The sequence below is a fragment of the Stenella coeruleoalba genome, assembly GCF_951394435.1.
Source record: "Stenella coeruleoalba genome assembly, chromosome: 6".
NCBI lineage: Eukaryota > Metazoa > Chordata > Mammalia > Artiodactyla > Delphinidae > Stenella > Stenella coeruleoalba.
This window is the reverse complement of record NC_137151.1, coordinates 38,881,399-38,907,375: the sequence shown is the minus strand read 5'-3', so window position 1 is coordinate 38,907,375 and position 25,977 is coordinate 38,881,399. Positions and strand designations below refer to the sequence as shown.

General features: G+C 35.6%; 1 long non-coding RNA gene across 2 annotated transcripts in view; it reads left to right on the top strand.

Moving 5' to 3' along the window:
- The window catches only part of LOC307188247, a 196,880-nt gene that overhangs the window by 111,134 nt on the left and 59,769 nt on the right, over window positions 1-25,977 (top strand). The window lies entirely within an intron of this gene.

Here is a 25,977-nt window from a genome sequence, read left to right as displayed (position 1 = left end):
CAAAGGGACATGAGAATACTTTCTGAATGTTGTATATATTTTATATCTTAATTGTTACAGTGGTTGCATGGCTATAAACATCTGTTAAAACTCATCAAACTGTTCACTTGTGTGCATTTTATTACATGTAAGTTATACCTTAATAGAATTAACTTTAAAAAATGTTATTAAGCTTGAGAAAGATATTAATTTCTCCATCTTGAATGAGTTATTTGAAAACAACTTTTAGGGCTTCCCTGGTGGTGCAGTGGTTGAGAGTCCGCCTGCCGATGCAGGGGACACGGGTTCGTGCCCTGGTCCGGGAACATCCCACATGCCGCCGAGCGGCTGGGCCCGTGAGCCATGGCGCCTGAGCCTGTACGTCCGGAGCCTGTGCTCTGCAACGGGAGAGGCCACAACAGTGAGAGGTCCGCGTACCACAAAAACAAAACAAAACAAAACAAAAAAAACAACTTTTAAATAAGTGGGTTAATGATTTTTTTTCTTGTATAGAATGTATCTTCTGTTTTATATTGGGAATCAATATAACATTGAGAAAATGTTAGAATGCTATACTGTTTTATAAATTACTTTCCAGGAATGTGTCTTTCCCATGCTGAGATATACCTTTGTTTTAATATCTTGTCACCATGTAAAATAAATTTGGAACATTGAACAATTCCTACCTGTTTCAGTTCTTTTTATTTACCTTCTACTTTGGCCTTGTAAACTGATTGACACTCTCTGTAGATTATACAGTCCTGACGATTATCCAGATTATTTGTAACGAAATAACATAGATCTATTTGTTCTTGGATATGTGTGACACATTTTATTTCTAAAGTGAGTTTAACCTGTTTTGATCTTTGGTTTTTGTTGTTAATAATTTTATTCTGCTTCTTTCTCACTCCTATTTGAAATATATTCTGTAGGTTCACAGCCTTCTTGTGCATTAATACTTTGACTTCCAGTTATACGCCGTATGTGAGATTCTGTGAACACTCAAAATTTTATGTGGATGTTGAGACTCATGTAGTCACATGTAATTTTCATACTCCAAGATGGTATGAAAAGGTTTATTACTCACATTAGGAGGCTTTCTGAAGGAGAGCAGGGCAGGCTTCTGTAGCAGGTCTGTAATAGCTTAAAAGAACTGGGAGAGGGGAGTAACTCGGGTTTTTATAGTGGTAGAGTAGTGGGGCTAGGGTTGAGGGTTCTGTCACAAGCAGGGGCTTGTGTGGTTTGAACTTACCACTGGCAGCCAAGGAAAGCACCCAGGCTTTCTTACCACCTTACCCAGATGTGGAGCTGAAGCCGAAGAGGGAGGGGTGGAGCTTGAGAGCTGTCAGCAGTCAAACGTCAGAAATGCATTCATACTCTTTATGACAGTAAGGAAAAAAGGAAAAAGAATCAGGTATCAAGGAAGTTGAAGAATACTGTATTTAAAGTACCTTAAGTCAGGTAGACTGGCCTTGATTGATTTTTTTTAAACAGAATTTTATTTTCTGAGTACAAATTTGCCTTGCATCTAGACAGGGATACAGTCTTGACCATTAATGAAACAACATAGTCACTAAAGGTTATGGACAGAGTTGTTTAGATTCTCGGAAGTATTCTAAGCCCAAACGAGCCTTATTCCATACAGAAGTCTGGCTGGATAATTTCTATAGCCTTTTTCAGTTTTCTTTGAGTCTTTGAATTTAAGCATATTTACTTAGTTTCTTGACACAATTGGATCCTGTCAGGGAGAGGAACTTTGAATAGCAGTTACACAGACAATTTTTTCCCTGCAACAAATTCAATTTATTGATGCTCTAATGACCTCCATTGATGCATAAGCTATTTTCTGTTTAGCTATGACAGGAACTTTCAGGTGGTTGTTTGTTTTTGTTCAGAATTGGCTACTTATTATAATTGGCGCAGCTAGCTGTACACAGAAGGGAGTTTTTCCATCTAAAAAGAGTCCCCAGCCATAAATTATTCATTGGTCAGAGATCCAAGTTGTATTTGACATAAGCAAACATTAAAATAAAAATGACAAATACTCAGGTGGCAAACAATTCATGTGACTTGGAAGAGGAAAACGAAACAAGCCAGAGAAATTGATGAGTCATTCATCTTTCTTAAACTTAACTGTGGCTGGTCAAATATTCTTTGTTTCTATCTCTTTAGGGAGACTTTTGAGAAAAACTCAGTTGTCCGTATAAGTCCCTTAATAACAAATTCAATATGGAGGGAGAATTACATTGAAAAGGCCACTGTGTAAACTTTAAGAACTGGAGACCTGGATGTTACAAGTTTAAGTTGAAGAAGCATGTTTTACCTGGAGTGTAAGCCTTCAGGATGATGAACATTTACAATAACATAGGACTACGTTTGTACTGTTTATGACTTATGTTTTCAGGACTGAAACTGAATAACTTTGTTTCTCTTGATTTATTCATTAGTTATCTCAACAAATATTTGTTGAGAACTTATTATAAGCTAGATATGATGTTAAATACTTTGTACGTAATTGCAAATGAAAGGTAATCCATACTCTCAAAAGGAAGTTTCTGGAAAAATGGTGGAGATGGACAAGTAAATAGGCAATTGCAACACAGAGAGAAGTTCAATAATTACTATTAACATTTGTGCTATGGAAGCCTATAGGAAGGAATATTAACTTAGACTCCAGGGAAGTCTTACAGGAAGAGTAAATTGGAATTTGAGAGTCTAAACTTTGGTAGAGTTGAGTGTGGAAATATCAGGTAAAGAAGACAATACATTGAAGACAAAAAAGAGCATGAACATAGGAAAAACCATAGTAAAAAGTGAGAGGGGTAGTCCTCAAAAATGATACGGAAGGAGTATTCAGAAGACAGAGGATAAAGGCTTACGAAATGATTATTGACTTGATCCTAAGAAAGATAGGGAGTCATTGAAGGGTTTTTAAGTAAGATTGTAATTTAATCAAATTTATATTTTAGAATGTTCACTCTATTTCAGTGTGGAGAATGGATTGGAGGGAGATGGGACTAGAAATAGAATTTGGAACCCAATCATTCTTTCTTTAATCATTGTCTCAGATTTCCTGTTATATTATAAGGTTTGCAAAATCTACACTCTAAATTAAGCACTTCTATTGTAAAACAGATGGCATTGAAGGTAGGTGGTAAAACTCAACCACTAATTACTGTCGGCCAAATGGCCTGCAGTCAATATAGAATGTTGCTTGAAAACATGTCCAAATGGACATCCTTCTGGAGTCTTTATCAAATAAACTTATTTGTTGGAAGGATGTAAGTGTGAATGAAAGCAGGCTCTTTGAAAGAATAAAATTTCAAACTTCAGATATTTATTTTAAAACAATTTTTAATATTCTGAGTATATTTTATTCTTATTTTAAAACCACTTAAAGGTATTTTACAGCTTAGGATTTCATTTTCGATAATGAGACACCATATCTGATTTGGAGTGGAGCCCACTTTAAGTTTGGGTCCAAATCCACTGTTTGGCTAGGTAGTTATTTATGTCAGTGTTAAATAAGTACCAAATAGGTTATGTCCAGAACATCTTAAATACATAAACTTGAAACTTTGAGAAGTTTATAATAGCATTTATATATATTATCTTTTAAGTCTATTATTATTTGCATGATAATCGTAATCTAAAGGTATTTTACTCACATTTATGAGGGACATGAATACAGACACATAATATAGGAAGTGAAACTAAACAATACCACAGTACTTTATAGATCTTTATAATTATGTGAAATGAACTTGAACTTTTAACCATAGTTCTAAGTCTCAGGATCAACTGAAGTATAAATAAACTATATACAAATATTTTCTAGAGAGATTTGCTATTATCATTTTAAAAGAGATGAGTTTATTGAGTGTTTGTTTTGTGAGAAACAGAAAATCTGAAAAGTTATATGTTTAACCAAAATTGGTTTTGCACAGAATAAAGTAAATTTTCCAAAAAATTTTTCTGTCATTATTAAAAAGCAGATACTGTGAAAATTCAAATATGCTTTCATCCCTTGGAACTGGAAACTCATAGAATTTTTCTGTAAAAATAATACTGGCTACCTGGAGTGAAAGAGCTCATGTTTCAGATGGAAGAAAGTACAAAGAAATGAGTAGCTTGATAGGATTGTAAAGCTGAAGCATTTTCTCCACAGAGAGGACAGACATTGTTACCTAATAACAAGGAGCTTACTTTTACAAAGGAAGTGACTTAGATTTCTAATCCTATGGGGAAGAATGTAGAGCCAGAGTACATAAAAGGCAGATTTTATCTTTTCTGCACTAACACACCACAAACAAAATCTCCTAATATAGGGTTTGAGACTTTTTTAATGCCTTATTGCTACAATGTAATTATCTCAGCCATGTTGTCTTCCAGATTTAATCATTATTTCATTCAGCAAGTATTACTGAGTTAACTATTACGTGTCATGCGTTGTTTTAGGGACTTGTATATCAGTAAACATCATGATTAAATATGTTAGCTTTTCCAGAAGTTATTTTGTGATGGTGTTAAATTCCAGACGTATCTGCTGGTAAGAAAGAGTTCTGTTCTTTTTTAAAAAACTTTTTACTATATGTTTTTAATTTTACTTTTTTATTAGGGAAAATTTCAAAATTATAAAAGTGGGGAGAATAGTAGAGTGAAGTCTTATGTACCCATCATACAGTTCAACAATTATCAATATACAATCAAATTTACCTCATCCTCAACCCTCTCCTCCTCTTCTCATCCCTCACTGACATTGTTTTTGTAACATTTTACTGAAGCATCATAAACATGCAGACAAGTGTACACATAATATCAATACATTTCACAAACTGAACGCATTTGTGGAGCTAGTACCCAGATCAAGAAACAGAATATTACCAGTCCTCAGAGGAGACCCATTTCCCCCCAAATATACTATTCATCTAAGAACATAAATGAATTTTGCTTATTATTCTACTTTTCACAGTTTATATAAGGCATATGTTCATGGAATCACATAGCCTGTACTCTTTGTGTCAGGATTCTTTTTTTTTTTTTTTTTTTTTTTTTTTTTTAGTGTTATGCTGCATGTATCATGTGTATATAGCATAATTTTTTCTTGTGCTTTCTATAATTAAGGATGTGAATTATTTGAATAGTTTCAGGTTAAGGCTATTAAGAATATTGCTTCCATGAACACTATACCAATAAATAAATAAATAAACAGAATGGAATTGCTGGGTCATACAGTCAGTATGTCTATATTTAGATTTAGTAGATTCTGCCACACTTGTCTAAAGTGATTTACAACTTATTCTCTCACCAGCACAGACTGTTCTTTCCCTTTGCTCCACGTCCTCATCAAGACTTGTTTGCGTGTTTGTTTCATTTTAGCTACTTCAGTAAGAGAGTAACGTATCTCATTTAATTTGCATTTTCTAGCAACCAATGAATTGATAACCTCTTTCCTTCTCTTCTCTTCTCCCCCTCCCTCTCCCACTCCCAGTCCTAGTTCTTCTTCATTGTCATTACCATTATCATCATTTGGATATGCTCTTTTGTAAAGAGTATTTTCAAGTCTTTTGTCCATTTTTCTTTTTCTTTTAATGATTTATATTTCTTTAAATAATCTATATGCACTCTAATTATTTTTATCCCATGGTTGCCTTTCAACTCTCTTAAAAGTGTCCTGATTAACAACATTTCTAAATTTCAAAAATAAAACTGATATAGGTTGTGGGTTTTGGGTTTTTTTTCAGTATAAATCATGTTTTTAACAGAAAATATCTATATTTTCCAAAACAAGAGAAAATATGTGAGAAGAGTGGCATTGTTTTACATTAAGTTCTTTATACATAAATTTACAGAACATTTTTTTTAATTCAAACAGAAAGTCACAAAAATTATAAGCATCCTCATCAGTTCACTCAGTCCCATGTAATTAATTTTTTTTTCATCTTGATCTTTTGTTAGCACTTCTATGAACTCATCAGTTTTCCATTAGAGTTCTGAAAATGCTTATTCATTCAGTTCAGCATTATGGTCAGTTACCAGAAACCTGTACTTGTCAGAGTCTTTTCCATGAATTCCTTGAAGATGAAACCCTTTTATAGGAACATTTTTGCAAAAGCATCACAGTACACCCAGAACTGTCTGTAAATGATAAAAGACTTAAAAATGACCACGGTTAACGATTTGATGAAATTTCATAATCAACTGACAAGGAAATTTAGTTTTTTCAGAGATATACATTTTAAAGCAATAACTAGAATTATGACTTACTATTCCACAACATATAAGATTTTTAGGAATTTCATGTAATGTCTGAAACATTTATATTAACATATTTCCATACAAATAACCCAAAGAAAGTTTAGTATTAGTTTTTTTTAATTTTTTATTTTTTTATGCAGAAGGTTCTTATTAGTCATAAACTTTATACACATCAGTGTATACATGTCAATCCCAATCGCCCAATTCAGCACACCACCATTCCCACCCCCCTGCCGCTTCCCCCCTTGGTGTCCATACGTTTGTTCTCTACATCTTTGTCTCAACTTCTGCCCTGCAAAACGGTTCACCTGTACCATTTTTCTAGGTTCCTCATACATGTGTTAATATATGATGTTTGTTTTTCTCTTTCTGACTTACTTCACTCTGTATGACAGTCTCTAGATCCATCCACGTCTCAACAAAAACTCAATTTCGTTCCTTTATATGGCTGAGTAATATTCCATTGTATATATGTACAACATCTTCTTTATCCATTCATCTGTTGATGGGCATTTAGGTTCCTTCCATGACCTGGCTATTGTAAATAGTGCTGCAATGAACATTGGGGTGCATGGGTCTTTTTGAATTATGGTTTTCTTAGGTTATATGCCCAGTAATGGGATTGCTGGATCATATGGTAATTCTATTTTTAGTTTTTTAAGGAACCTCCATACTGCTCTCCATAGTGGCTGTATCAATTTACATTCCCACCAACAGTGCCAAAGGGTTCCCTTTTCTCCACACCCTCTCCAGCATTTGTTGTTTGTAGATTTTCAGATAATGCCCATTCTAACTGGTGTGTGGTGATACCTCATTGTAGTTTTGATTTGCATTTCTCTAATAATTAGTGATGTTGAGCAGCTTTTCATGTGCCTCTTGGCCATCTGTATGTCTGCTTTGGAGAAATATCTATTTATGTCTTCTGCCCATCTTTGGATTGGGTTGTTTGTTTCTTTAATATTGAGGTGCATGAGCTGTTTATATATTTTGGAGATGAATCCTTTGTCCGTTGATTCATTTCAAATATTTTCTCTCATTCTGACGGTTGTCTTTTCGTCTAGTTTATGGTTTCCTTTGCTGTGCAAAAGCTTTTAAGTTTCATTAGGTCACGTTTGTTTATTTTTGTTTTTATTTCCATTACTCTAGGAGGTGGATCAAAAAAGATCTTGCTGTTATTTATGTCAAGGAGTGTTCGTCCTATGTTCTCCTCTAAGAGTTCTATAGTGTCCGGTCTTAAATTTAGGTCTCGAATCCATTTTGAGTTTATTTTTGTGTATGGTGTTAGGGAGTGTTCTAATTTCATTCTTTTACATGTAGCTGTCCACTTTTCCCAGCACCACTTACTGAAGAGACTGTCTTTTCTCCATAGTGTATCCTTGCCCCCTTTTTCATAGATTAGTTGACCATAGGTGTATGGCTTTATCTCTGAGCTTTCTATCTTGATCCATTGATCTATGTTTCTGTTTTTGTGCCAGTACCATATTGTCTTGATTACTGTAGTTTGTAGTATAGTCTGAAGTCAGGGAGTCTAATTCCTCCAGCTCCGTTTTTTTTCCCTGAAGACTGCTTTGGCTATTCAGGGTCTTTTGTGTCTCCATACAAATTTTAAGATTTTTTGTTCTAGTTCCATAAAAAATGCCACTGGTAATTTGATAGGAATTGCACTGAATCTGTAGATTGCTTTGGGTAGTATAGTCATTTTCACAATATTGATTGTTCCAATCCAAGAACATGGTATATCTTTCCATCTGTTGGCATCACCTTTAATTCCTTTCATCAGTGTCTTATAGTTTTCTGCAAACAGGTCTTTTGTCCCCCTAAGTAGGTTTTTTCCTAGGTATTTTATTCTTTTTGTTGCAATGGTAAATGGGAGTGTTTCCTTCATTTCTTTTTCAGATTTTTCATCATTAGTGTATAGGAATGCCAGAGATTTCTGTGCATTAATTTTGTATCCTGCTACTTTACCACATTCATTGATTAGCTCTAGTAGTTTTCTGGTAGCATCTTTCGGATTCTCTATGTATAGTATCATGTCATCTGCAAACAGTGACAGCTTTACTTCTTCTTTTCCGATTTGGATTCCTTTTATTTCCTTTTCTTCTCTGATTGCTGTGGCTAAAACTTCCAAAACTATGTTGAATAAGAGTAGTGAGAGTGGGCAACCTTGTCTTGTTCCTGATCTTAGTGGAAATGCTTTCAGTTTTTCACCATTGAGGACGATGTTGGCTCTGGGTTTGTCATATATGGCCTTTATTATATTGATAAAGTTCCCTGTATGCTTACTTTCTGCAGGGTTTTTATCATAAATGGGTGTTGAATTTTGTCGAAAGCTTTCTCTGCATCTATTGAGATGATCATATAGTTTTTATTCTTCAATTTGTTAATGTGGTGTATCACATTGATTGATTTGTGTATATTGAAGAATCCTTGCATTCCTGGGATAAATCCCACTTGATCATGGTGTATGATCCTTTTAATGTGTTGTTGGATTCTGTTTGCTAGTATTTTGTTGAGGATATTTGCATCTATATTCATCAATGACATTGGTCTGTAATTTTCTTTTTTGTAGTATCTTTGTCTGGTTTTGGTATCAGGATGATGGTGGCCTTGTAGAATGAGTTCGGGAGTGTTCCTTCCTCTGCAATGTTTTGGAAGAGTTTGAGAAGGATGGGTGTTAGCTCTTCTCTAAATGTTTGATAGAATTCACCTGTGAAGCCATCTGGTCCTGGACTTTTGTTTGTTGGAAGATATTTAATCACAGTTTCAATTTCATTACTTGTGATTGGTCTGTTCATGTTTTCTATTTCTTCCTGGTTCAGTCTTGGAAGGTTATACGTTTCTAAGAATTTGTCCATTTCTTCCAGGTTGTCCATTTTGTTGGCAAAGAGTTGCTTGTAGTAGTCTTTTAGGATGCTTTGTATTTCTGCGGTGTCTGTTGTAACTTCTCCTTTTTCATTTTATTGATTTGAGTCTTCTCCCTCTTTTTCTTGATGAGTCTGGCTAAAGGTTTATCAATTTTGTTTATCTTCTCAAAGAACCAGCTTTTAATTTCATTGATCTTTGCTATTGTTTTCTTTGTTTCTATTTCATTTATTTCTGCTCTGATCTTTATGATTTCTTTCCTTCTGCTAACTTTGGGTTTTGTTTGTTCTTCTTTCTCTAGTTCCTTTAGGTGTAAGGTTAGATTGTTTATTTGAGATTTTTCTTGTTTCTTGTGGTAGGTTTGTATAGCTATAAACTTCCCTCTTAGAACTGCTTTTGCTGCATCCCATAGGTTTTCGATCATTGTGTATTCATTGTCATTTGTCTCTAGGTATTTTTTGATTTCCTCTTTGATTTCTTCAGTGATCTCTTGGTTATTTAGTAACGTATTGTTTAGCCTCCATGTGTTTGTTTTTTTTACGTTTTTTTCCCTGTAATTCATTTCTAACCTCATAGTGTTGTAGTCAGAAAAGATGCTTGATATGATTTCAATTTTCTTAAATTTACTGAGGCTTGATTTGTGACCCAAGATGTGATCTATCCTGGAGAATGTTCTGTGAGCACTTGAGAAGGAAGTGCAATCTGCTGTTTTTGGATGGAATGCCCTATAAATATCAATTAAATCTGTCTGGTCTATTGTGTCATTTAAAGCTTCTGTTTCCTTATTTATTTTCATTTCGGATGATTTGTCCATTGGTGTAAGTGAGGTGTTAAAGTCCCCCACTATTATTGTGTTACTGTCGATTTCCTCTTTTATAGCTCTTAGCAGTTGCGTTATGTATTGAGGTGGTCCTATGTTGGGTGCATATATATTTATAACTGTTATATCTTTTTCTTGGATTGATCTCTTGATCATTATGTAATGTCCTTCCTTGTCTCTTGTAACATTCTTTATTTTAAAGTCTGTTTTATCTGATATGAGTATTGCTACTCCAGCTTTCTTTTGATTTGCATTTGCATGGACTATCTTTTTCCATCCCCTCACTTTCAGTCTGTATGTGTCCCTAGATCTGAAGTGGGTCTCTTGTAGACAACACATATATGGGTCTTGTTTTTGTATCCATTCAGCAAGCCTGTGTCTTTTGGTTGGAGCATTTAATCCATTCACGTTTAAGGTAATTATCGATATGTATGTTCCTATGACCATTTTCCTGATTTTTTGGGGTTTGTTTTTGTAGATCCTTTTCTTCTCTTGTGTTTTCTGCTTAGAAATGTTCCTTTAGCATTTGTTGTAGAGCTGGTCTGGTGGTGCTGAATTCTCTTAGCTTTTGCTTGTCTATAAAGCTTTTGAGTTCTCCTTCGAATCTGAATGAGATCCTTGCTGGGTAGACTAATCTTGGTTATAGGTTCTTCCCTTTCATCACTTTAAGTATATCATGCCACTCCCTTCTGACTTGTAGAGTTTCTGCTGAGAAATCAGCTGTTAATCTTATGGGAGTTCCCTTGTATGTTATTTGTCATTTTTCCCTTGCTGCTTTCAATAATTTTTCTTTGTCTTTAATTTTTGCCAGTTTGATTACTATGTGTCTCGGTGTGTTTCTCCTTGGGTTTATCCTGTATGGGACTCACTGTGCTTCCTGGACTTGGTTGGCTATTTCCTTTCCCATGTTAGGGAAGTTTTCGACTATAATCTCTTCAAATATTTTCTCTTGTCCTTTCTCTCTCTCTTCTCCTTATGGGACCCCTATAGTGCAAATGTTGTTGCGTTTAATGTTGTCCCAGAGGTCTCTTAGACTGCCTTCATTTCTTTTCATTCTTTTTTGTTTATTCTGTTCTGCAGCAGTGAATTCCACCATTCTGTCTTCCAGGTCACTTATCCGTTCTTCTGCCTTAGTTATTCTGCTATTGATTCCTTCTAGTGTAGTTTTCATTTCAGTTATTGTATTGTTCATCTCTGTTTCTTTCTTCTTTAATTCTTCTAGGTCTTTGTTAAACATTTCTTGCATCTTCTCGATCTTTGCCTCCATTATTTTTCCAAGGTCCTGGATCATCTTCACTCTTATTATTCTGAATTCCTTTTCTGGAAGGTTGCCTATCTCCTCTTCATTTAGTTGTTTTTCTGGGGTTTTATCTTGTTCCTTCATCTGGTATACAGCCCTCTGCCTTTTCATCTTTTCTGTCTTTCTGTGAATGTGGTTTTTGTTCCACAGGCTGCAAGATTGTAGTTCTTCTTGCTTCTGCTGTCTGCCTTCTGGTCTGTGGGGTTTTTTTTGATTGGCACTTTTAATATTTAGATTAAGAACTATTTAATTACATCAATATTATAAGTATTCTCTGTATTTGTTTCTAAAAACTGTATTATTTGTCTTATACATTTAGGTTTGTAAGCACCTTTTAGAAATTTGATAAATGTTTGATTCTATTATTAATTTTAAATGCAGTCTGACTTCTACAATAAAAATTTTAAAAGTTTCTTCCCACTAACTTAGAAAAATGACTGTTAGAGATATTAGAAAATAACTAATTTATGCTAATAAATAGGGCATACATATTTCTTTTTCTCCATGTTAAAGTCTCATTGAAACAAATATTAAAGGCTAAAAAATGTAATAACTTAATAGCACCAAATATAAACTAGTGAGAATTATCAACAAATTGCTGTAAAAATGGAAATCAGTTGGTCCTGGATGGCAGATGAGACAAGTTGCGATTTTGAGGGGGATTCTTCTGGATGGAGGGGAGTTGGGCTTTCTTTGCCATGTCATGGAGCACCAAGGCCAAGAGTCAGCAAGTGTAGCAGAAAGTGTGAGTGAGAATTTTTTCTGAAAAAAAAAGTAGTGAGGAAGACAACTATAACCATCAGCTCCGATAACCCTTGTCTCACCCTAATGTTGAAGGTATGCATGATCAATATTTGCTCTCTGGCAAAACAAACACACCACCCCCAAAACAACTAGAATGTCCTTTTTAAATGAATTTTAGCTTGAAAAACCTAGGTGTCTTTAGGAGGAGTTAATGCATCTGGATAATGTTCATTTTTTCTGAAAAGTCATGTTCCCGTCATATCGAACAAAAGGATGTGTAGATTGAGAGTATAAAAGGAACAGGTGTAGTTAAAAAAATTAGGAAGAGATTACCAAGGAAATATTACAAAACTATTTCCTAGAACTGAAGAAAGGTATGACATTGTCTTTACATTGAAAAGTCTCACCAAATGCCCATTTAGCACAATGAATGAAAACAACCACAAATGAACATATGTGATCTTGAATTTCACCAAAGCAGCAATAAAGAGATTATAAATGCTTCCAACATGGGGCAAGAAACAAATAACAATCAAGAATAATAATAATCAAGAAACAAAGGAATGAAAAACAGACTGATATCAGACTTTTCATCAGCAACTCAGAACACCATAGCACGATAAACAGTGGAGTTTTATTGTTTGGGGGGATAATGGATTATCTGTGTAAAGTTCTATACACCACTAAATTATCAATCAGGTGGAAGGGCAGGAGAACAACATATTCAGACTTCAGGAATTTAGATAGTTTACCTTCAATTAACCTTTTTTTTTTTTTTAAAGTTACTGGAGGGATTTCTCTAACAAAAGGAGAAAATAAACCAAGAAAACTGAAGACCAGAAATGCAGGAAATAGTCATTCTAGTAAAGGAGAGCAGGAAAGGTCTGGGAGCCCTCAGCTCTAAGATAGATGTTTCTTGGGGAAAAAACATATAGATGCTTAACCTGATATAATGGAGGGTAAATATACAGTTACTCCCCAAAATGAGACAGTGATTAAATATTTTTAAAAAGCCCTTCATGAATATCTTGCAAACAAATTTATAGCATAATTTTAGGCCCTCAATTCTATATATAAAGGTGAAAGGGCATTTAAAGCTAGAGTACCCAAGGACATGGCAATTGATAATCCGTATTTAAACTAACATATAAAAATTAAACATTGGGAAGAGAATAGTGGGATGAATGAAAGCATCAGTGAAGGTAAATCTTTTATCACATCATGAGGGTGATAAATATGATCCAAAATTGAGAAAATCAAGAAATGGAAGTGATAGCACATGACTGTATTATAGGGGTACCTGCCAGAAGAACTAAAAATAAATAAGAATAAAAGAGGTTGCCTCTTAAGGGACAAGATGGGAAGATATTATATTCCTGGATAAGATCCCCAATTCTAGTTGATATTTACTATGTAGCTGTATTATCTTTACAAAAATAAAATACACCTGTTGATAGATAAGATGTGCAGAAATAAAAATTGTGCTTTAAGATGCTTTACGTTTGAAGAGCTATAGACAGTGACAGACCATGCTGTAAGGGTAAAGGGAGATTAAATTGCCACAGAAAAGACCACACGTGAAAGTCCGAAGAACAAAGGCAAAGTTATTTGCTCTCAGCATGAAATGACTTACGTTAACCTAAAATAATGGAAATAAATGAGTGATTTTAATCAGGAGAATGACATAATCTTTTATGATTATAATGATGATAAGAACACCTCTATACAGAGAGATCTGTATGTGTTACCTCAGTCGGCCATGGGCAAGAAGCCTTAAAACAGTAATATATTCTATAGATAAGCAACCACTGGCTTGCACATTGACTTCACACTGCCCCTTCACAGCAAGGGAATCCCAAAGCTACAGAACTCTATTTGGGACTTGGCTCCAAATCTTTGGACCAAGAAACATGTCTGGGTATGTTGGGTGTTTGTGAATGTGTACATTTGGGAGTCCACAGTGATTGTGGTTGTCATGGGGAAGAGTGGCAGAAGAAAGAGATACAAATTACCGTTTAGTCTGCCTGCTCTGTCCAATGCATACATCAGCAACACCCCAACAGAGTTCTGAGGTTACCTTTACACACGCCAAAGGTTGAGGTCCACTGTGTTATAGCACCATCTAAGAGTCTGACTTGGGAAAATAGTGGGACACTGTCTCCTTCCTGCCCATTAACACCAATACCTTGACATCCGTATCGGAATCGTCTCTCCTCTTTGGTGACCTCAAAGATCCATGAAAATAAATATAGTAGTAATTTCTTCTAAAAATACATGATTTCCCTGTTTCTGAGATTTTTATCCAGGTATCTGGTTTATAAGGGGAAATGAGGTCACTGCTTATAAAAATCCTTATAATCAAAGTAGTTCACAAATATTATGGCATTTTCTTTAAAGGAGAAAAAACACAGGGTCTCTGGTAATTTATAATTTATGCTTACAGTATCTTTTACCTAACTTTGGTCAATATCTTTCCTTCTAGATACTCAAGTGATTTTCTTGCAGGATTACCATGAGATGAAGGGCCATATACTATCAGAAATGGAAGTAACTAAAGACCTTCTAGCTAAGAAACGTGTTTAAATCTGACACTTGGGTATCTGCTATTACTTTTCCTCAGGTCTTATGAGTACTTACTATCCAAGGCTATTTACTTAGGTAATGTCCTATCTGACTTTTTCCTTTTTCTTTACTGAAAGAGAATTGACTGAGTTTAGGAGGCTATGGTATAGATATGCTGGGCTGCTTTAAGACCTTCTTAGGTGGGGAAGTGTTTACTAAATACCTGTTTAAAGTACCAAGGATCCTCTGAATTGCAACAAAAGCATTTGCTCAAGAGCCATTTCGTAGAAGTAATCTTATAGGTCTGCACACTGGCTGTTTACTACTTCTTTTGTCAAAATTCTTAAGTAAAATGATTCTGATTTATTACTATTTCCTTGGTCAAAATGCTTACAAATAAAGTGATTATGATTCAAACGAAATGAAAATATTTTTGTACAATTGCAGAAATGCTCAAAATTGCAATTACAAGGTACCCCAAGATATTCTCTTCTATATCCATTGTAATAAAACCCTTTTTACTCAACAAATGAGTCACTTTACACTCTTTTGACACTTTGGATTAAAGACACAAAATTTAAAAACTAAAGTGTAGTTGATATACTATTAAGAAGGCCAATATTATAAATGTTTACTACTTCCAACACTTACCTTTTACATGAGAATGCATTTTGAAATAGTTGTTAAAAGTATTTGTTAAATGCCAACTCAGGCATCTGGTTGAATTTGGAATCAAGTAGTACTACATGGCATGTATACCCCATTAAAATAGTTTTGAAAACTCTGAGAAGAAGAATAATACCACAGTAATAACCACAATAATAGTGACAAAGAATCCATTTCAGAAATTTGGAGGTATTTCTTCTCACTTCTCACTATAAGACCCATAGAGCTAAAATGGAGATTATAGTAAGCTACTGTAATGGTTAATTTTATGTGTCAATTTGACTAGGCCACAGCGTCCCAGATATTTGTTCAAACATTATTCTGGGTGTTTCTGTGAGGGTGTTTTTGGATGAGATTAAGCTTTTAAATCGGTAGACTGAGTAAAGCAGACGCTCTCTCTAACGTGGGTGAGCCTCAGACCATCCCTTGAAGGCCTTCATAGAACAAAAGGCTGACCATCCCCCAAGTAAGAGAGAGTTCTTCCCGTCTGAAGGCCTTCAAAAGCGGGGCATTGGCTTTTTCCTGCCTTCTGACCCAGACTGAAACATTTTCTTTCCTGGGTCTTGAGCATACCAGCCTTCGGACTGGAACTACACCTTCAGCTCTCTGTGTTCTCTGACCTTTGGAATCAGACTGGAACTAAACCATGGGTTTGCCTGGGTCTCCAGGTTACTGAATTACCCTGCTGATCTTGGGATTTATCTACCTCCATAATGATGTAAACCACTTCCTTATATATATATTATAATTTATATAATAAATATAATGAATATGTACAGGTATACCTCATTTTACGGTGCTTTGCTTGATTGCATTTTGCAGATATTAGATTTTTTACAAATTGAGTTTGTGGCGACCTTGCACAGCAAGTTTATTGGAGCTACTTTTCCAACACCATCTGATCACTTTGTATCTCTGTGTCACATTTTGGTAATTCTCACAAAATTTCAAACTTTTTCATTATTATTATAGTTGTGGTGATCTGTGATCAGTGGTTTTTGATGCTACTGTTGCAAAAAGATTATGACTTGCTGAAGGCTCAGATTATGGTTAGCATTTTTTAGCAATAAAATACTTTTTAACTAAGGTATGTAGATTGTTTTTTTTAGACATAATGCTATTGCACACTTAATAGACTATAGTATAGTGTAAACATAACTTCTGTATGCACTGGGAAACCAAATAAATGTGTGACTGGCTTTGTTGCAGTTGTCTGGAAACAAATATTTCCTAGGTATGCCTGTATAAATATAAAGATAAATATATATATAAATAGATTATTTTATATATTTATATTTCAATAAAAAATTTGTATTTTTATATACATGTTTATATATAAACAGGTGTGTGTGTGTGTGTATGTGTGTGTATATATATATGTGTGTATATATATATATATACACACACATACACATATATATATACATACTATTGCTTCAAGTTCTGGAAAACCCTGACTAGTACAGCTGTATATAGTTATAACTGAGTTGTGGTGAGGAAAAAAAGCTTGATGCTTAAGAAAGTTTAGAGAGCCATGATCTGCACCAAACTTGACCTTCTTCCATTTATGAGACAGTGTCCTTACGACAGCCCAAATTATTTACCATTGTCAGCTTTTCAGTTAGTACTTTATTTTTTACATTCATCCTTAGAGGTACGATTTCTAAGCTTGTGACACATATGGCAAAATAAAACTCACTAAACCTGTCACTAGGAGAAATAGTTAATGTGACTACTAAAGAAATCTGAAAAACTAATTGCAGACCTTCCCACAAAGAAAGCTCTAGGACAGATGGCTTTACATGTAAATTCTACCAAACAGGTAAGGAAGAAAAACCATCAATCTTACACAAATTCGTTTAAAGAACAGGAAAAAAAAAAGGATTAAATATACCTTGTATTCATTATCTATTGCTGCATAAAATATCCCAAAACATAGTAACTCAGAAAAACAAACGTTAATCACCTCACAGTTTCTGTAATTCCGGAATGTAGGTAGGGTTTAGCTGGGTTCTCTGGCTCAAGGTCTCCCCCAGGGCTGCAATCAAGTTGGAGTTGCTATTAACTGAGAGAGTAAACTGCAAGAAGAATAGTTAGGTGGGTAAAATCAGGGCACAAGCTGTATATTTAAACTTTGAGATGCTTATTGAACATCTAGGCAAAGATACAAAGCAGCCTGTTGGATATATGGGTCTGAACTTCAGGAAAAAGGTCTAAGCTGGGGATATAAAAGCATGAGGCCAGAAGAAATCACTGGAAATGCATGTGGACTGAAAAGATGCAAGGGATGATCACTGGGGGGGGGGGGGGGACTCCACACGAAGAAGTCAGGTAGATAAGGAGGAACATGAATAGAGATTGCACACGGCAGCCAGAGAGCTAGAGGGAAAACAGCAGAGAGGGGCCTGGAAGCCTGGGGAGGGACTGATCAAAGGTAGCAAAGGCTGCTACAAGACAGGAAATGCCTCCTACCTATGCACGTTATGAATATACAGACACCGACATAGAGAACAAACGTCTGGACACCAAGGAGAGAAATGGGGGGTGGGATGAGTTGAGAGATTGGGATTGACATATATACACTACTATATATAAAATAAATAACTAATGAAAACCTGCTGTATAGCACAGGGAACTCTACTCAATGCTCTCTGTTGACCTAATTGGGAAGGATATCTAAAAAAAAAAGAGGAGGTATACGTATACATATAGCTGATTCACTTTGCTGTACAGCAGAAACTGCCACAACATTGTAAAGCAACTATACCCCAATTTAAAAAAAAATAAAGTAGTAACAAAAAAGAAAGAATATATTTTGTATCAACTCAAAATTTAACAGAAACAGTGCTTTAACAAGTAACATACACCCGAAACTAACACAACATTGTAAATCAACTGTACTCCAATAAAAATTTTTTTTAAAAAGGAACAAAAAACTAGAAGAGTCTAAAACCATCAAAGAAATAGAGTAAGTAGTTCACAATTTCCCCACACCTCTACTATCACAAATACCTATCAGCTCAGGAAGTTCTATGAAATCATTTTTTTAATTAATTAATTTAATTAATTAATTTTATTTTTGGCTGCATTGGGTCTTTGTTGCTGCGCACGGACTTTCTCTAGTTGTGGCGAGCAGGGGCTACTCGTCATTGCGGTGCGTGAGCTTCTCATTGTGGTGGTTTCTCTTGTGGAGCACGGGCTCTAGGTGCGCAGGCTTAAGTAGTTGTGGCACGTGGCCTCTAGAGCGTAGACTCAGTAGTTGTGGCACATGGGCTTAGTTGCTCTGTGGCATGTGGGATCTTCCCCGACCAGTGCTTGAACCCATGTCCCCTGCATTGGCAGGCGGACTGTTAACCACTGCACCACCAAGGAAGCCCTCTATGAAATCTTCAGGAAATAAGGAAACAGATAATCCAGCTTCTACATTAGAATGCTCAGCAACTCATTTTGTAATGTTTATATAATTCTGATTCAAAACCAGACAAGGGCAATACAAGTAACCAAAATTATGTACCAGTTTCATGTATAAATGTGGATGCAATAAACCTAAATAAAATAGTGGAAAATTTAATATCAGTGACATAAAGTATAATAAACATAGTGCTAGAACAAAATTTCTTTGAATTGGTAATAGATATCTAATTAAACAGATAAAAGGTACTTTACTTGATGGTGTAATATTAGACAGATTCCTTCAAAGTCAGGGGCAAGAAATTTCTTCATTCCTAGTCATCATTTTACTGGAGGGCTGAGCAAGTGAAGTGAAATAAGGAAAAAAAAAAAAAATATATATATATATATATATATATGTATATGTATAGAGATTAAAAAGGAAGAGTCCAAATTGTCATTATTCACAAGTAATAAAATTGTACAATGGATCATAGATCCAATAAACTACTGTAACTAATAGAATATACCAGAGAATTAGAAATACATTTTAATAATCATTGAAAAGTAAAGGATAAGAATATCAAGGCAATGAAGAAAAAATACAAGCAAGGATTCTCTTTACAGTACATCAAGATTTAATTAAAGTAAAAAGTAATTGAAAACACTATGATATGTTGTAGCACTAGATAAACAGACCAAAGAAATGCAATAGGGAACCCACATATATTTGGGAACCAATTCATTAAGGACAAAGCTTATCACACTAGAGGATACTTATGGGCCACTTAAAAATAGTATCATGACAACTGGATACTCATATTGAAAAAAAAAATAGATCCCTACCTCACTCTATACAAAATAATCAAATTTTACACATTCTTACACAAATATAGGAAAAAATCATTATGAACTTAGCACAGAGAAAGATTTATTAAATAAGACACAATAAACACAAACTATAGATACGTACAAATATGTACAAATGTGGTTAGATTAAACTTTTAAAACTATTTACAGGAAAAAGTATTGTAAACACAGTAGAATACAAGTGACAGACTTACCAAGATATTTACATACGTAAGCAAGAAAAAACTTTTAATCAGAATATACAAAGAACTAAAACTCAATAAGGACAAATGACACAAATGTAAAGTGGAGCAAGGTTTTGAACAATCCATTTACATAAGAAGAATCCAAAAGGCAAATACACATATTAAAATATCCTCACCTCACTGGCACTGTTAATCAGTGAAATGTAAATTGAAACAACAATAATATATAATTTCTCATCTTTTAGAATGGAAAAACTGTTTTTAAAATCCATAATGCTAGTTGCTGGTAAAGATGCAGGAAAATATTTTTACATGTTCCTTAAGAGATTGTAAATGGTAACTACCATAAAATTCAACTTGGTAAAATAATGAAGATGCTCATATTTCATATTCTAATATCCATCAATTTTGTTTCTACCTATAGTACTCTAAAGAAACTCTTTCAGAAATTCAACTGGAAACAGGAATAAGTTATTGAAGGAAAAAGAAATGAATCTCCCTCAGTATGGAGAGAGACAAATTAACTCTAGTGTAGTACTGCAATCGCATGCTATATAGTAATTAAAATGACTAAAGTGTCTTTACCATGGATAAAGGTAAAAAACATTAAGGTAGAGTGTGAAAAACAAGTTGCAAATACGTATTTATTAATATCACGTTGATTTTATACATTTTCAAAGCACAAAACATTTGTGTGTATTGTTTGTCTAGTAAAATTACAAAAGTTAAATGGTGTTGAATAGTTCACCAGGAAGGTAGAACATATAGAAAGGCCATGGAAAACCTAAGGTATGTTCTGGTAACTGCACAGGATCCCTTTGACTGGGGCACTGAGGTAAGCTTAAATGGGCACAGGATGAGACGGGCTTGATGGTTTAGGACTTTGTGGGCCCTGTTAAAGAATTTTGAACAAATGGAAACTAAAGTGCAGTATACAATGGATGACAATCAGACATGCGCTCTTTTTTATAAGTTTTTAATTTTGGTAAAATACACATAACATAAAATCTACCATGTTGACCAGAACTTTTTTCATCTTCAAGAACTCAAATTCTGTACCCGTTAAACACTACAACTCCCCATTTACCACCCCACTCCCACCACCCCTGGTAACCACTATTCTACTTTCTGTCTCTCTGAATTCTACAGCTCTAGGTACCTCATACAAGTGGAGTCAGATGCTATTTGTCTTTTTGTGTTTGGCTTATTTCAATTAGCATAATGTCTTTAAGATTCTTCCATGTTGTAGCACAGATCAGAATTTCATGATTATTTAAGGTTAAAAAATATTCCATTGTATGGATATACCACATTTTGTTTATCTGTTCATTCACTGATAGACTTTAAGGTTGTTTCTACTTTTGGCTTTTGTGAATAATGCTAGTATTGACATACAGATATCTGTTCAAGTTCCTGCTTTCAATTCTGTTTTTATTTGTACTCAGAAGTGGAATTGCTCGATCAAATGATAATTCCATGTATAGTTTTTGAGGAACAACTTTTTTCCCCGCAGTGGCTACACCGTTTTAGATTCCCACCAGCGATCCATGGGGGTTCAATTTCTTCACATTCTGACCAGCACCTTTTGTTTTCATAATAGCCATGCCAGTATGTGAGGTGATATCTCATTGTGGTTTTGCTTTGCATCTTCCTAATGATTAGTAATGTTGAGCATCTTTTCATATGTTTAGAGTAAGAGAAAAGGGAGACTGAGAAGAGAAAACAAATAAGGAGGCTTTGGTTCCCAATCTGATATGGATTAGGTCAGAGCCCCCATGAAGAAGGGGCCATTATTCCCATTTCTGCAGAAAATGTCTTATGAGGACCAAAGGGAAGCAGCAGGATGTCAGCCTGGCTTTGGGAGATAGCAGGCTTGGGAGGACAATTGTCACCTAGAGAAACATTAGCTGAGCACACATGGGGGTGGCACCCTGCTCTGTGGGCATGGGGCACCCAGTACAGACTAGCAGAAGATCCATATCCTGAGTGGATACAGGCTTGTTTGTGGATACACATGAAAACCTTTTTGGAGATAACCGAAAGTATCAGTGGAGATGTGTAAGAGATGAGATTTAAAAAAGGCAGATGGAAGCATAGAGGACATTTCAGATTTCTTAGTGAGTTCATGTTTTATCGTATAAATGACTCTACCTGTATACTGGTTAACATATAGAGTAATATTTTAAAAATAAGACTGAAAGGGATCAGGGCATCAGGGATGTTTTCCTAACATGCAATGCAAAATTCCCTCAATGTTTGACCTGAGGGAAGTCATTTGACCTTTTTGGGTCTTAGTTTCTTTTCATGTAACATTTGGGGAATAAGAAACATCCTATCTTTTTCCAGGGCCTATACAGCTACAAAAAGATAATATGTGGGAAAATGTTTGGAACAGAATAAAGTGTGTAAAATATGATTATGCCAAAGTTGACAACTAAAAGCATACATGACAAACTCATTCACTCTCCAACAATGCCGTATTATTTGCTAGAGGAGGTTTACCAAGTGATTTGTCTGCTGCAAATCTAGTGCCAGTCAGAAGTAGACTAAGAATGACTTCCTGCTTTCTAAAGAGTATATATAGACAGTGTGCTTTTTGTTGGGGAGGAAAATCTAGAATTTATAGGCTGAGCGAAACTGCAATTTATATTTCTTAATGTGAATTGCTATCTCAAATACATGAGACATGGAAGGTGGATGGACCAAGCAACACATTACCAAGAGATTCAAGAATGATTCCGGAAAGTACCACTGTTATTTATATCAATGCTTTTAGGTTCCCAAGTGAGTAATCAGTTAGAATTTGGTATTCTGCACATCACATCAACCACAACATCTCCAATATGTATACAAATGAAAACTAGAAAATCATAATATATGGAAATAAAACTGACATACCCAGAAGAAGCAAAAGGTTGCATGTCTGTCGTCCAGTGTTCCCAAACTGACAGGTCTCTGATAATTGATGACAGCAAAAAGAAACTTTTGCCTTGTGCAAGACAAGATGGCTCAATGCCACAGTTCTTTCAGAATCAAAGAAATGTCAGGTATTATTAGTATTAACAGAAAGCTTAAATATATGGTAGAACAAAATGTGCCAGCACCATTCTATTTGATTCATGTTCTTCAAAGACCTAGTTTCTTGGCCTCAGTTAATGATGGATTCTACTATTTTAAAGTGTTGTTGATCTCCGGTTCTTATCAGAAGAAACGGAATGGGTAGAAATATAAATTGTGAGTATTTTCTATTATGCTCTGTTGCTCATTTGAAAAAAGAATTAAATACATTGCTTGCATTATTTGTTATTATGGTCATCATGCAAATAGTTGCAATTTTTCTGAAATTTGGCATGCGATAAGGATTAAAAAGACTTTTTTTCATCATCTGTGAGACTGTGTGTTTGGCAAAAGATTGAATGTACAGGAAGAGTGGTGCTAGGTGTAGGTGGTGGGGAAGGTGTTGAGGATCAGCATTTTGATCTGACAAGTTCTTTATGCACCCAACGTGTTCCTGGCAGTGTTCTAGGTACTGGGGATATCAGCTAACAGAATCCCAAGATGACTGCCCTTGTGGATCTTACATTATAGGTGGGAGACACAGATTAATAGGAAACAGACAAATAAAATAAATATGCAAAGAAAATAAGATCAGAGTGTGGGGGATTAAAAGCATAAATGTGGAGGTAGAGTGGTTACTTTAAATAAAGTATTCAAATTGGGTTTCACAGGAGCAAATACCAAAAAAGAGTGGGGGGGGGGAAATTTGCCACATAGAATATATGGGTAAAGAGCTTCCCTGGCAGAAGGAACAACCAGTGCAAAGGCCCTGAGACAGAAATGTGCCCAGGGTGCTCTGCAAACAGCAAAGCCTAGAGCGCTGGAGCAGAGTGAGTGAGGAGAAGCAAGAGGAAGAGGAAAGGGGTGGGGAGGAGGGTGAGGATCCAGGAAGGACTTGTAGGCTTTTGGAAGGTTGTTGGATGCTAAAACACGGAGCTGTGGAGGGCCCTGTCAGAGGTCTGACATGCATATTAACAAAAATTGCTCTGTCAGCTGTGACAGACTATGAGGTAGGAGAGAAGCAGGGCAACCAGATTAAGAGGCTTTAGCAGAAGAGGTTATAGTAGCTGACACCAGAGCAGATATTAGCAATGGTGGGCCATCTGAAGTTTACTAGGTGGGCCCAGAGAAATGATATTGGAACCTGACTGCAATAAAATCTGAAGTTCAAGATAAACTAAATGGTGATGTATTTTGTTTTGTTTTTTAACATCTTTATTGGGGTATAATTGCTTTACAATGGTGTGTTAGTTTCTGCTTTGTAACAAAGTGAATCAGCTATATGTCCTCCCTCTTGCGTCTCCCTCCCACCCTCCCTATCCCACCTCTCTATATGGTCACAAAGCACCGAGCTGATCTCCCTGCGCTATGCAGCTGCTTCCCACTAGCTATCTATTTTATATTTGGTAGTGTATATATGTCCATTGCCACTCTCTCACTTCGTCCCAGCTTACCCTTCCCCCGTCCTCACGTCCATTCTCTACATCTGCATCTTTATTCCTGTCCTGCCCCTAGGTTCTTCACCATTTTTTTTTTTAGATTCCATATATGTGTGTTAGCATAGGGTATTTATTTTCCTCTTTCTTACTTCACTCTGTGTGACAGACTCTAGGTCCATCCACCTCACTACAAATAATTCAATTTTGTTTCTTTTTATGGCTGAGTAATATTCCATTGTATATATGTGCCACATCTTCTTTATCCATGCATCTGTTGATGGACACTTAGGTGGCTTCCATGTCCTGGATATTGTGAATAGAGCTGCAATGAACATTGTGGTACACGTCTCTTTTCGAATTATGGTTTTCTCAGGGTATATGCCCAGTAGTGGGATTGCTGGGTCATATGGTAGTTCTACTTCTAGTTTTTTAAGGAGCCTCCATACTGTTCTCCATAGTGGCTGTACCAATTCACATTCCCACCAACAGTGCAAGAGGGTTCCCTTTTCTCCTCACCCTCTCCAACATTTATTGTTTGTAGATTTTTTGATGATGGCCATTCTGACCCGTGTGAGGTGATACCTCATTGCAGTTTTGATTTGCATTTCTCTAATGATTAGTGGTGTTGAGCATCCCCTCATGTGTTTGTTGGCAATCTGTATATCTTCTTTGGAGAAATGTCTATTTAGGTCTTCTGCCCATTTTTGGATTGAGTTGTTTTTTTGTTATTGAGCTGCATGAGCTGCTGGTATATTTTGGAGATTAATCCTTTGTCAGTTGCTTCATTTGCAAATATTTTCTCCCATTCTGAGGGTTGTCTTTTCATCTTGTTTATGGCTTCCTTTGCTGTGCAAAAGCTTTTAAATTTCATTAGGTCCCATTTGTTTATTTTTGTTTTTATTTCCATTTCTCTAGGAGGTGGGTCAAAAAGGATCTTGCTGTGATTTATGTCATAGAGTGTTCTGTGTATGTTTTCCTCTAAGAGTTTTATAGTGTCTGGCCTTACATTTAGGTCTTTAATTCATTTTGAGTTTACTTTTGTGTATGGTGTTTGGGAGTGTTTTAATTTCATTCTTTTACATGTAGCTGTCCAGTTTTCCCAGCACCATTATTGAAGAAGCTGTCTTTTCTCCATTGGTGATGTATTTTAGAACAGAAGGCCTAGGGAAACATTTTTACTTTTGTCTCTCTTTCATAATGTTTTCTCTCCTCACATCAGGATCTTTTTTTTTTCCTTTAACTTGAAAAATCATTACTAATTTTCAGGAAAGATGCACAATCATCCATAAACTTTCAATAGATGCCCTTGTATTCGTGGAGCACTGCCCTGTTGCCCTGAAACTAACAGCAGGATGCGTAATGCATAAAGCACTCCATGCCTTACATAAATACACATAAAACTTTAGCAGTTAAGAGGTAAGAGAATGGAGCTATTAAAGAAAACAATGTGGGTAAAACAGTTTTGCAGAGATTAAAAAATTTTAAGCCAGGGCTTCCCTGGTGGCGCAGTGGTGGAGAGTCTGCTGCTGATGCAGGGGACACAGGTTCGTGCCCCAGTCCGGGAAGATCCCACATGCTGTGGAGCAGCTAGGCCTGTGAGCCATGGCCGCTGAGCCTGTGCGTCCCGAGCTTGTGCTCTGCAACGGGAGAGGCCACAACAGTGAGAGGCCCGCATACAGCAAAAAAAAAAAAAAAAAAATTTAAGCCGGGATCTTTTTCTGAATGAACAATTGGATTTCTGATTAGGGATTGGAGGAAGTGATTATTGAAATATTCATTTCAATACCAATAGCCTAATGTGTGTGAATTTGTCCAACTCTTATTTGGTTTGGCTAGAAAGAGAAA